This window comes from Elgaria multicarinata, chromosome 9 (genome assembly GCF_023053635.1).
Source record: "Elgaria multicarinata webbii isolate HBS135686 ecotype San Diego chromosome 9, rElgMul1.1.pri, whole genome shotgun sequence".
NCBI classification, from domain to species: Eukaryota; Metazoa; Chordata; class Lepidosauria; order Squamata; family Anguidae; genus Elgaria; species Elgaria multicarinata.
In genome coordinates this window covers 82,009,657-82,022,834 of record NC_086179.1, presented here as the reverse complement: position 1 = coordinate 82,022,834, position 13,178 = coordinate 82,009,657, and the positions used below count along the sequence as shown (strand labels likewise).

Here is a 13,178-nt window from a genome sequence, read left to right as displayed (position 1 = left end):
CTTTCCCCCCAAAAAAGCTGGGAACTTTCTGAGATTTTTTCTTTTAAAATCACCATTTACATGAATTGCAATTTGTGTAATTTATGCACATTTTGGCTGTAATCTGCTTAATCTGCCTGGCGCCTACAATGTACTCTTTTCATCGCCAGCTGAAGACCTTTTTATTCTCTCAGTATTTTAACACTTAATTTTAACTTAAATTTAAATTTTACTGTTCTAACTCTGTATTTTAATCTTATATCAATTTTGCTGCGTGGTTTTATCCTGGTTGTGCTTTTTATACTGTATTTTGTATTTGTGCTTTTAACCTGTTGGTTGTTTTATTATGGTTTTAATTTTTGTGAACCGCCCAGAGAGCTTCGGCTATTGGGCGGTATGAAAATGTAATAAATAAATAAGTATAAATAAATAAATAAATTGCACAAGTTGAAAACATAATATGCTTAATTCTGCATGAATTGTAAGTACAGTTTGTGCAAAATTAAGCAGTTATGGCTGCAATTTTCTTAAATAGTGCTTAAAAACTCCAAAAATATATGAGCTGGCCTGGCTTGATGCAGATTGATCTGGGCCAGCTTGCAGGTAAGCAAGCCAGAGTCGGGAGGTGGGGATCAGCTGATGAAAGCCCAGCAAACTTCACCCCCAGATGGATTGCTCTGACATCCCTAGTCTGTGGGCAATAGCTTTTCACTGAAAGGCTCTGAAGCTGTTCAACCTATTTGTACTTCAGGTTTTATTCAAAAAACCATAGCATGTCGATAATGGGTTGGATCCAATGGTGGCATTCCGCCAGAGGAAGGGAAGTCCCTGGTTAAATGGATTTCCCTCCCCCTGCAACCCCAAGCATGCCCCCCAATCTGCTCCTATGGGTTGGGGGACCCTCTGTAGCAAACTTGGGGGTCAGGGGGAGATGATAGGGACATTCCATTGAGAGAGCAACCATCTGCTCATGCAACCTTGTAATGCAGCACATGACTAGGAGAGAATCAATTCTAAGAAGTGCCTGAATTTATAAAGGCCCAACTTGTTTTGGAAAACACTTTTCCTGATTCAGGGGCATTTGGCAACCTGCAAAATGAAACTCCTTAGCTCTCTCATTACAGAATAAAAAATGGTTTGATTCTCTAATAAGAGAGCTAAGGAGCTCTCTCATTACTGAATTGAAACCTTTTTGATTCTACAATGAGATCCCTAAGGAGTTTACTTTTACAGGTTGCCAAATGCCCCTGAGGAAGGAAAAGCATTAGGCTTTAATAAATTCAGACATTTCAGGGAACGGGGGTATGTCTAGACGATGCCTTATCCCGGGGATCGCATGACACACAGGGGACACACAGGGGACCCCGGGGGCAGGGAGGGATGATCCCTCCATTTCCCCAGGATAACTGGGACAGTTTTTATCCTGACCCTTCCTGAGGTCTCGGGATTGTCCCGAGACCACGGGAGGTGTGGGCAGCTGTCCCAGTTTCATCCCGGCTCCTCATGAATAAACGTGAGGAGCCAGGAACCAGGCATGGGCCATGGAGCTCTTCAAGCACTCTGTGCCCACTGGGGGTGGGGAGGGGAGCAGGGTTGGTGGTTTTTATCTTTATTTTTACCTTGTAATTTTCGCTGGAGCACTCGTGCGTTCCAGCTCTTCTGTATGTAAAAAAAAAGGGCCTCCAGGACTGGTGCAATGCCCGGGACATCGCACGGCCCATGTGGGCTGAGGGAGAGGATCTTTTGATCAGCATATCATGAGATCCTCGCCCTCCCCTCCCCTGGTGTAGACATGCCCTGGTTGTCCCCAGGACATTTATCACTGCAGTTAAGCTGGTAGCAGCCAGTAGGTGACCTGATACAGCTGCCTGCCAAAGCCACAGAATACTGGAAGGACTGCTGCTCCCCACATGCTCCTGAATGTTTACTGCATTCATCAGTTCCAAAAAAAGCATGTGTGCATTTCAAAAATTCAAGTCATGCAAAACTTAGCTGATGTTAAAAAAAAAATGTGAATATGAAAAGTGAATTAAGTCATCCAGTCCCCTCTGGAGGCCCATTCCTTGATCAAGCATACTTATTTCTCATCCCCCTGCCAAAAACTAGGCTGCTCCTCTCCATGGAGTATTCACCGATGTTTCAAAGATGAAGGAAATCTTTGGGCTGTGGACTCATGTGAGGTTGTCAATTTTATGAAAAGTGCAACAATGCCAGGAAAGATCCAATATGACATTCTTAACAGGGACCTCATTGGGACATGAAATATTTGCACTGAAAGCACAGCAGCCTGCCTGGTCCCCATTGAAAATGGCTCTTTGAAGCTATTTAAAGATTCCACCAAATACAAGAGAAAATTCAGGGGCAAAGTTACTCAGCTTCGTGGAAAGAAAGAAAATATATATTTTTAGATTTATCATTCCAGTGAGCCACATATTCACCCAAAGTGTGGCATTTGGAAAGTGTAGATTATTCTTCACTCTAGAGGGAAACCAGTGGAGGCTGGTGACTCCAATGTCAGTGGGGCAGTGAATCCGCTCTGGATTTCAGTCAGAAACATCCAGAATGCTAAAGGAGTTGTCCAAGGTGCTGAACCTATTTTGGGGAATAGATTTCACCCCCTTGGATGGCTCCTTTAGAGATTCTGACTAAAACCTGTAATGGATTCACAGCCCCACTGAAATCAGAGCCACCAGCCTCCATTGATGGAAACGTCCACTCTGTTTCCTTACATATGATGTTAAAAGTAAGCCACGCCCTGGACCATACAATACCAAATTCTCTTTTTTTAAAAAAAAAAACCCTCTAAGAGACAGAAACAATTTTTCCTATACAAAATATTTTATTTTAAACTCATTTAACAAGAAATAAATAATTTTGGAAATTGCATTTGGTTATCCCCCTGCCCATATGATCTAAAAATGTCTTGTTTGGGGCTGGCCATATTTTTTGTTGACTCTTCGTTGACTCTTGCGTGAAGTTTGAATGTAACACTGTCCTGCATTAGTGCTGTCAAATTCCCAGTTCTGAAAGTTCCCCCTTAACTCCGCTCCTCAATTCATTGTAAGTTTCTAATTGGAATGGAAATGGGCCTCTAAGCAATGAAACATGTGCGTCACAAAGAAGGAAGTACTGCAGGCCTGTGGTGGTGCAGTCACCGTGGGTTGCTTCTGTACTTAGGCCCTTTCTACACCTAAGGATTATCCCATGCAAATGGAGGGATCATCCCTGCCTGGCCCCGGGATGCCCTGTGTGGCATTTGGATGCACAGGGATGATCCCGGGACGATCCTGGGGGGAAAGGCAGGTGTAGAAACGGCCTCAGTGGTCATGCTTCGAGTAGATCCAATGAAATCCATGGAACTTAAATTACTCATGACAAGCTTAACTACCATTGATTTCAATTAATCAACTCTAAATATGACTAAGTCTATATCTAACCCTGAATATAATCTTGTGAACCAGGAACAAAGCATGTTTGCCAACTAAAGGGATGGGACAACAAATGCCCTGGTTATGATCTGATCCATTCAGTCCTGATTCTCCTCCACCTGTTTCTCCTTGGTTAAATACATTTCTAAATCGTCCACAGTCAGCTAATGCCTGCAAAGGAGGAAAATAAAATGAAACCTTCTACTCTATCTGGTTCCATTTTTGAATTGGTTTACCTTGCTGAGAAGTGCAAGAGTTTTAATTTCATGTAAGCTGAATTTTTTAAACACTCACTCACATAGCAATTACCGTGGGAAACGATGCTTCTAATATTTTCCTAACAGCATTCATGTTTTTAGAAAGATTTATGTATATGTACCATCAACCATGCTCTGTGTGCAAGTGGATAGTACGGATAAATTGCTTCCATAAATAGAGAAAATTAATTATCTTACTTCAGTGAGTCTCTATTTCAAATCTGCAAGCTGTAAAAGAGAAGGAAATACAAGGTGATCTGCTACTGCATAGACTTTATAAGAGAGAAATATCAGTGGAAGATGGCTTTCATAGAAAATCACAAACCTATATCATAAGAGTGTCTGTCTTAGGTTGAAGACAGGCATAGCATTTGTAGAACACAGAACACAGGTTTAGAAGTTTTCTCACCCAATTAAATCTAAATATACCTTTTTCGCCTATGACTTAATAGCTTGAGAGAACATTTCATAGCTTTTCAGAGTGTCACAGACTGAGGCCATGGCTAGACCAGGCGATATCCCGGCGATTGCCCTAGGATCATCCCTGTGCGTCCACATGATGCACAGGGTATCCTGGGAGCAGGGAGGGATGATCCCTCCCTTGGCCGGGATATCGCCCTACCCTTTCCCCCCACTTTTTCTGCAGTCTTGGGATGATCCCAAGACCGCGGAACGTGTGGCCGAGCATCGCAGGTTGTCCTGGCTCCTCACGAGTAACCGTGAGGACCTGGGAACTGGGCATAGGCCACAGAGCTCTTCAGGAGCTCTGTGCCCATTTAAATAAAAAAAAACTTACCTTTCGTTTGAGCCTTTTTTTAAAAAAATCCAAAATGGTGGCCGTGATGTCGTGCACCACATGTAGACCAGGGCGATGATCGTCATACTCCAACCCCCTCGTCTAGCCATGGCCTGAGAGTAGAATCCTTTGTGTACCTACTCAGAAGCATGTCCCACTTGTTAGAATAGATAGCAGTTCCATCCTATGGGGGACTGCAAAGAGACTGGAAGCAGGACTCCAGTACTGAGGCCATGAGGGAGGAGCCTTATCTTATTCTCAATAAAGCTTTAATCACAGCAGGTAGACCTCTGTCTTCTGTGGGCTAAGAAAGTGCTACTAGAACACCACTGGTGTTAGTGGGATTTGCACCCTAGAAACGGTGTATGCGTAGGATTGAACTGAAAAGGGTGAAAAGGCAGCTGTGAACTGGCTAGCAACTGTAACACACCAACACAGCCATGCCATAATTCCTGGAGCAGTTTTGCAACTCTTGTTAATTGGAGGGAGGATAGTTAATAAACGGAAGGGGGAACATATAATGGATTATTTAGCCTCGTTGTGGCAAAGGGCTTCCTAATGGGAGCACAGTTATATCGCTGGTGTCCTTCCTCTTCATCAAGGTCAAGGATTAAGACCAGCATTCAGGTTTGGGACTCCTCCCTCAACCAAGATAGATTTCACTGCAGAATGTGTCCTCTCAAATTATACAGTCCTCGTCTTTGGCACCCAAAAGCTATGCAAAAGTTGTTTCTGTAGAATAGTTGACTGCATTATGTGAGGTTCCGGTAGGTTACCTGTCTACCAGTCCAAATCACATTATATTCCTGTCTGTTACCTACTACATTATATTGGCCTATATATAATCACAACCTCTTGGACTCAGTTTCCCATGTTTAAAAATGTTTGTTGCAGTGACCTTCCTTACAAGTGTACTGTGAAGGAAAACGCAATGATGACTACAAACACTGCAAATTAGAAGGTGCTCATGAAAGAAAATCAAAAGTACCTGAAATACTGAACATTGAATCTACCACAAGCTTTTTTTATATAGATTTTTTTTTCAATCAGTACTACCCTAACTGTATTCATATTTGCCTTTCATATCTTATCTAATGAAGAAAAAACAAAACCATAAAAGGACATGAAAATAAAATTTAAAAGGCATCTGTATACTTTAGTTCTAGGAAGCTATGCTCAAAGGGCTTAGAATCTCCCACGGTATAGCGAATGACAAAAACGCCTGAGTAAAATATCCTCTTCTTTAATTAACGTCAATGTTGCTCCTTGGAAAAATTGAGAGCCCTGCTAGGTAAATCATTACCTACTCTCCTTATGAGATCACATCCATTTATCCTTCATCTCCCCTGCCCCTGTTCCCATCAACATATCAGACTTGTTAAAAGCAGTTTGGTTTCTATTAGCAGCTTCCAATTTTGCTGTCAAATTTATTTTGTCATAAAAGCCTATGTGCTGCTTAATTGTTTCTGACACCAGGGCTAACTACACGCGAAGAGCTGCTATGGGGTTTTTTTTTTTAATGAAAAGCTACTTCAGGAGGGGGAAATTTAGGGGGTGTCTACATGAGGCTTTAAACCTGTCACTTTATTGAGGCGTCTGTTTCTGGATTCTTTGTGGGATCAAGGCCAGCTCCTTTACACATGGCTTTTTCCCCCGGAGTTTTCCTTTCTCTGCCTTTCTGTGTGTTCCATTACACAACTACCAGGTGGTGGTGTGGTATAGCAGAATTGTGCAGAAAACATAAGATTTCATGCCACCATTTACGGATATACCAGACTTTACTCATTAAAAAAAAAAACCAACCTAAAATTGTTGCAAAGCACTAAAGAAGCCCTGGAGGATAACAACATTGTGTAAAGCACCTGCAAACTACCGAGTTAGGAATCAACAGGTACACAATAAATGTCTGTGCAGAAAGGCTCTTAGAATGGAAAATGGAAAGGGAGATTGTTTAATCTTTCCCACTTGCTCTTTCTCCACTCCGAATCATTTAAACAGATGCCTTTTTGTAGCCTGCTTTATATGGAGTCACACCACTGGTCTCGCTGTCTCTGTATTGTCTACATGACTCTCCAGGGTTTGAGATAAGAGACTTTCCCAGCCAAAGACTGAATCAGGGACATTTTGCATGCAGAACAGGCAACTCAGAAAAGAGTTAAGTACCCCCAAGGTCTGCTGCATCTTTACTCTAAATTCTCCTCATCTGGGTGATTGAGGGTCATTTTAAAAACCAGTGCAAGAACTCATTTATTCATGTATTTGTGTAATTTGTAGTTAGCCATCTAGAGCCCAATCCAACAATACTGTCTGCTTTTTATTTCTTTTTTATAATTTTATTAATTTTCCAAAACAAAATCAACCAAAAGAATGAAAAGGAAAAGGAAAATAAATACATAAAAAGAAATACATTTAATTTAAATCTAATTATTGACAGAAGGTGGTACATTTAACCTCTGTTCGCATTTTTCATTTTGCTTTAAAGAGCAAAATATACGTGGAGTCCATGGGCTGCTTAAAAGTTTTCTTTATAATTCTTCTCTATATCAAATTTAGATTTAGTCTCTTTTCCATATTCTGAGGAAAGTCTTTGATATATACTGCTGCGCATGTCTCCAATCAGTATAATCCAACAATTCTTTCAATGCACGGCTTCTGCTAGAAAATATTTTTATTGTGTCCCAACACATCCAGGACATGCAGAATAGATCCTGTGATAACTCAGGGCTGAGGCAATCTTTTGCTCATGAACATTTTCGGCATGAGGAAAAGAAACTTGAGGGTGGAATTACTATTCAGGAAACGTCACCCTTGTTCTGAATTAACATCATTTGCCCGTGGTGACGTGTCGCCAAACCTTTGGGGCTATGAGATCGCTATTGATAAGAACAAAATGGCAGATCTGAAAGCAGTGGTGGTGGTGGGAATTGATGCTGATGTTTCAGCCCACTGGAGTTGCAAAGTGGCTCACAATGGAGCACTATTGATGGTGCCTGAACTCCAGTAGGGAAGGAAAGGAGGGGAAAGCCGCCAAAATGTATGTTGGGCGGCATGCCCCCTCCCTGAATCAGTGTTATTTATTTATTTATTACATTTATATACCGCCCAATAACAGAAGTTCTCTGGATGGTTCACAAAAATTAAAACCCTGAAGAGCATAGATTGTAAGCCTATGCGGCAGAGTCTTGCTATTTACTGTTTTACTATGTACAGCACCATGTACATTGATGGTGCTATATAAATAAATAATAATAATAATAATAATAAAACAACCAACAATCTAAAAACACAAATACAAAATACAATATAAAAAGCGCAACCAGGATAAAACCACACAGCAGAAATTGATATAGGTTAAAATACGGAATTAAAACAGCAAAGTTTGAATTTAAGTTAAATTAGGTGTTAAAATACTGAGAAAATAAAAAAGTCTTCAAGCTGGCAATGAAAGGAGTACAGTGTAGGTGCCAGGCGGACCTCTCTGGGGAAATTGTCCCACAGCAGGGGTGCCACAGCGGAGAAAGCCCTCCTCCTAGTAGCCACCTGCCTCACTTCCTTTGGCAGGGGCTCACGGAGAAGGACCCCTGTAGATGATCTTAAGGTCCAGGCAGGTACATATGGGAGGAGGCGTTCCTTCAAGTAACCTGGCCCCAAACCGTTTAGGGCTTTGAATGTTAGTACCAGCACTTTGAATCGGGCCTGGACCTGGATTGGCAGCCAATGAAGTTGTAAAAGGATTGGCGTGGTGTGGTCTCGCTGGCCAGTTAAAAAAGTTAAAAACAGTGAACATTAAAAACAAATATACAAAAATTTAAAAGCATAAAAACAGCAATATCATTTAAAACAACCATTCTGGGGTCAGTTTAAAAAACTCAGCATTTGTTAACTGCCTGGGAGAAGAGAAAAGTCTTAACCTGGCGCCGAAAAGATATCAGTGTTATGGAATGACTTCTCTCTGTAGTGTTCGCCGTGGGGGGGGGGATACCCAAAAAGGAGGCAGTGCTTTTGAGGAGAGGATGAAAACTTTAAAAATACCCGCCCATTTCAACTCGCCCTGGTGGAAGATGCCAGCATGTGTGGAATTCTATGCAGATCAGGATTTAGCATGGCAGATGAAATGCTTGACTATATGCCATGCTAAAAGAAGGCTCCACATAGAGTTCACTGTCATCACCAGCTGCAGTCACACAATCCACTCAGCGTATTTCCTTGCCTGTCATTTATTACATTTCTATATGGCCCATTAGCCAAAGCACTCTCTGTGTGTGGTTTAGAAAGATTAAAATCCTGAAACTACAATGCAATAACATAATGTAAAACCATTTACATACAAAAATAAACAATCATTAGTAAAGAGTCCATGGCCCGTTAAATACCATATATGTTATCAAATGCCTGGCTGGTGCTGAAAATTTGAGAGCATTGGCGCAAGGCACACCTCACTGGGGAGAGCGCTTCGTAATGGGGTGGACACCACCAAAAAGGCCCTCTCCCTTGTTGTCATCCTCTGAACCTCCCTCAGAGGAGCCCCTTGGAGGAGGACCTCAGAGGATGATTGTAGTTTATGGTTAGGTTCATACCAGGAGAGGTAAATGCTTCTGAACCTGGAATTCCATTTGAGAAGATGAAGTTGTGAGACAGGATGAATACAAGGCAGCCACTGAGTTCTTTTCCCAGCAGTTGATGTTCAGACACAATCCTCAACTTCTTGATCCAAGGGCTAAAGTACACTAGACATTTGTGGAAGTCTGGTCACGGCGGCCACCTGCCTCTACTTCTCACTGTGACTGGGAGTTAGTACAACTGGGGTGGGCGTGGTTTGTGGCAATTGAGCGTTTGGTGCTACCCAAGCCCGGATGGAATAAGCAGAAGTGACAGGGACAGTAGAAGTAGCAGCAGCAGCAGCCACCTCAACAGAGCATAGACAGAGCTATGAGGAAGATGAGGTCCCAGGATACTTTGGCCATAGTTAGACCTAAGGTTTATCCCAGGATCATTCCAGGTTTGTTCCTGCCTGAGCACTGGATGCCCTGTGTGGCACTTAGATGAACAGGTTTGACCCCAGGACAATCCTGGGATAAACCTTAGGTCTAGCTATGGCCTTTGTCAAGGAGTTTTTGAGGTAACTGCTTGTTGCTTGTGTTCACTAAACAAAGAGGTATTCTGGATCCAGGGGTCTAGCCAACTTTGGAAAGGGAAAAAAGAGAAAAGTCAGTGTTCTTTAGAAATGGGGAGAAAGAGGGATAGCAGAATCAGCTGAAGAGGGGAGGCACTGGGTTTAAGAGTTAGAGTGAGTTAAAAGTGTTGTAGGAAAGTCCTGGTGATGAACCAGGCTTCTTAACCCTGCTGGAAGAGGAAGAAACCACCCCCGTCTCTCTCTGGCCAGGTTCACATGTAAAATGAAGCCACTGCCACTGTGGGGGGTGTTGCTGTGGCAGCTGCCACCATTTTGAATATTCAGCAGGGATGTGCCATAGCTTTTCATTACATGCAAATCTGGTGAAGGTGATCTGTTGGGGTGGTTGACAAGCCACCCAGAAACCATGGGCTGTTTTAGGGTTGCGGGTGGCCTGTCAACTGCCCCAGCAACTCATCCTCATCCAGTTTACACATAACAAGAAGCTATGGGGTGTGCTCCCACCATGCCCCTGCTGTGCTCTGAATATTTAAAATGGTTGGTGCTGCCACAACACCATAAACCCACAGGGAAATTCATCCACGGTGGCTTCTCATTATGGGCAAACCGGGCCCCTATCTCTGAGAAAAAAGCAAGAGGTGGGACTCTGAGGGGGGTTCCGTAAGAGTAAAATCTTCCATCACACATACACACCCAGGAGGTAACCTGACAACATTAAATGCACCTTTGTTCAGTGTGTCTTTTCATCTAATGTGCACGGATATTTTTTAATGCAAGTTGCATCAGTTGGCAGGGATTAATAAGTCACTGGATCAGAGCAAGCACAGAGGGAGAATTTAACCCTTTTTCTTGACTGCTGCCATCCTAAGGACAAGCCCTCCTTTGAAGCTGCTATTTGCATTGGCAAGAAATTCCCCCTTGGCAAGATCCTGGGACTGAGGGAAGTGTGTGAAGCTCCAGCCGGAGGGAGGAGCCCGAAGCATTGCAAAGAGCTAGAGGCACATAAGAGTTTTCATCTCGCAGCCACCCAAACTATTGTGCTAACTAGAGAAGCTGCAGTCTGTCAGAGAATAGAGGGAGCTTTTGGCCACTGCACCTTCTCCCCTCTCCAAATACACACACACTTCCTCCTCTTTCCCTGTCTGTTTTAGGACCCCAGTTTTTAGAGGAAAGCCCTGCCCTAACCCTCTTCTGATTCCAGCACCGAATTATTACCTACACCCTCAGATTCTCACACCCAGAACAGAGGCTGCGGAGGCAGCATACATCTGGATGTGTGCAAGGATTCTGTGTATTCATGTGCCAGATATTCACACTGGCTCCTGGTGGGTTAGAGCAAGATTGGGCAGAAGGTAAATCCACAGATGTTTTAGACTTCAGCATAGCCAATGGTTAGGAATGCTGGGAGTTGAAGTCCAAAACATCTGGAGTTCTATTTTCTGCCCACCCTTGGGTTAAAGGACTCAGGAGGTAACATTTAGAAGTCGGAACAGCTGAGTTCAAAGAGAATGAGAAACTTTTAACCTGGAAAGATTTGTCTTCCTGAGAGTTAACATCTATGATTATAATTCATTCCTCAGCTTTTTTTTTTAATGCTGAGAAAGATGCTGCTATATATTATAACATTTATTGTTATGATTATTAATAAAAAGAATAAGGGAGTTCTAATCAAGATCTGTAATAATATGGCAAACCCCCAATGGTATTAAAAGTGCAGCGGTGCCATGTTCATAAAGGGTTTTATAGTCAGCATAAAGTTCTGTGTTTTAATCTGCTGTCTAAGCTCAATAGGTTTGAAGTGAAAATTGCTTCCCATTTTTCATTATAAAAAAAGTGACAGCGTTACACATTCTTTTATTACCGGTGTTTAACAGATGACTTCATTTTTAAGGAGACAATATCCCATTATAGTATAGTGTCTTAATTATGTCATAAAAATGGATAAATCATAAAAAAAGTTTGATTGCAAACCTTTGTATGGCAAATTTAGTCAATGGGGGAAATGTGCCCTGCTCTGCTTCTGAAGACACCTTTCTCTTTCCGTGGCCAGTTCACAAAACTCCCTGAACTTGTGGCCACTATAGTTTGCAGTCTTCGTGCACTGATTTTCAGCCACCTCATTCCATGGTGGGGCAGTGTTGGACATGAGATTGCCATGCCCTGACAGCAGTCTGGTTTGGGTTTTGGCACACCATTACACACCTAGATGTTTATGCTTTGGTGCCAGTGTGGCAAAAGCTGATCTGGGCAGAGTTCAGTAGCTGGGTGTATCCTAGAGACAAGCACATTTGGAATCAGTGGGCATGTCTAGACCTACCAGCGGAGGGGGGAGAATCTCACGATATGGCGATCACAAGATCCTCCCCCTCCGTCTACACACGGCGCGCGATGTTCTGGGATGAAGGGTACGTCACGCTCGCCATTTTGTTTTTTATCCAAAATGAGCACAGGAGCACTTCAACGATAAAGGTGGTTTTGTGTGGCCTCTCTATTTTGTTTCATACATTTGGCTGCTAATGAACCGTCACACTTTCTGTGGTTTAGGAGACAATCCAGATAAAATTATTCGCATCTAAGTTAATTGAACACAATGGAATGTAAGGACACGAGTAAACGGAAATCCTAAAGGCACTTTCTAGAGTCCTATTGAGTGCGAAGGCACTTGTTACTAAGTAAACATGTTCAAGATTGCACAGTAATCCCATTGTCAAGGTTCTTCATGACGACATTCTCTTTCATCTCGGAATGATGAGCAGGGCTTCCTCTGAAGATTGTAAATGTTGCCTGGAGATAGATAGATGGATGGATGGATGGATGGGAAGGTGGTCTGCTAGGTATCCTGATCCCAAGTTGTTTAGGGCTTTGTAAGATAATAGCATGACCTTGTACATGGCTTGGTAGCTAACAGGCAGCAAGTAGGTTAACTATGCTCTCACTTTTTCCAGGATCAGTATTTGCTTACCTAATTAAAATCTTATTCACTTGTACTGATGAATGGCTGCATTGTTTGCTGCACCATTCTTAATGATCCTGCTAACTGTAGGTGCTTACAATTGAGAAGCCTGGACACTGCATTTTTGCAATATTTATCTATCTGTGTCCTGCCCTTCTTCCAAGGACAGGAATTTAAGCCTCACAATAAAGTACCTTAGGTGGGAAGGTACTGACTTGCTCATTTTGTGAACTGCCCAGAGAGCTTCGGCTATTGGGCGGCATAAAAATGTAATAAATAATAATAATAATAATGATCCTCTATTGAACTTCATAGCATTTGACCCTGGATTTCCCTTGTCTAAGCCCAGCACCCTTTCTACTACACTAAACTGGATCTCCGTATTAATATCTCTGATAATGATACGAGACATTGATGGTGGACTTTCCCAGCAAAACTTTCCTGCAGTGCCTATTAGGAACATAGGAAGCTGCCTTATTGACTATTGAACCAAATAGATTAGCGTTGTCTACACTGATTAGCAATGGCTCTTCTGGATTTCAGAAAGGAGTATTTTGCAGCTCTAGCTACAAATGCCAGGGATTGAACCTGGAAATTTTTGCATGCAATTCATATGCTCTACCACTGAGCT

At 42.5% G+C, this 13,178-nt stretch overlaps 1 protein-coding gene across 1 annotated transcript in view; it reads left to right on the top strand.

The window, feature by feature from the left end:
- The window catches only part of MAGI2 (membrane associated guanylate kinase, WW and PDZ domain containing 2), a 748,620-nt gene that overhangs the window by 555,660 nt on the left and 179,782 nt on the right, over positions 1-13,178 (top strand). The gene's annotated exons all lie outside the window — the stretch shown is intronic.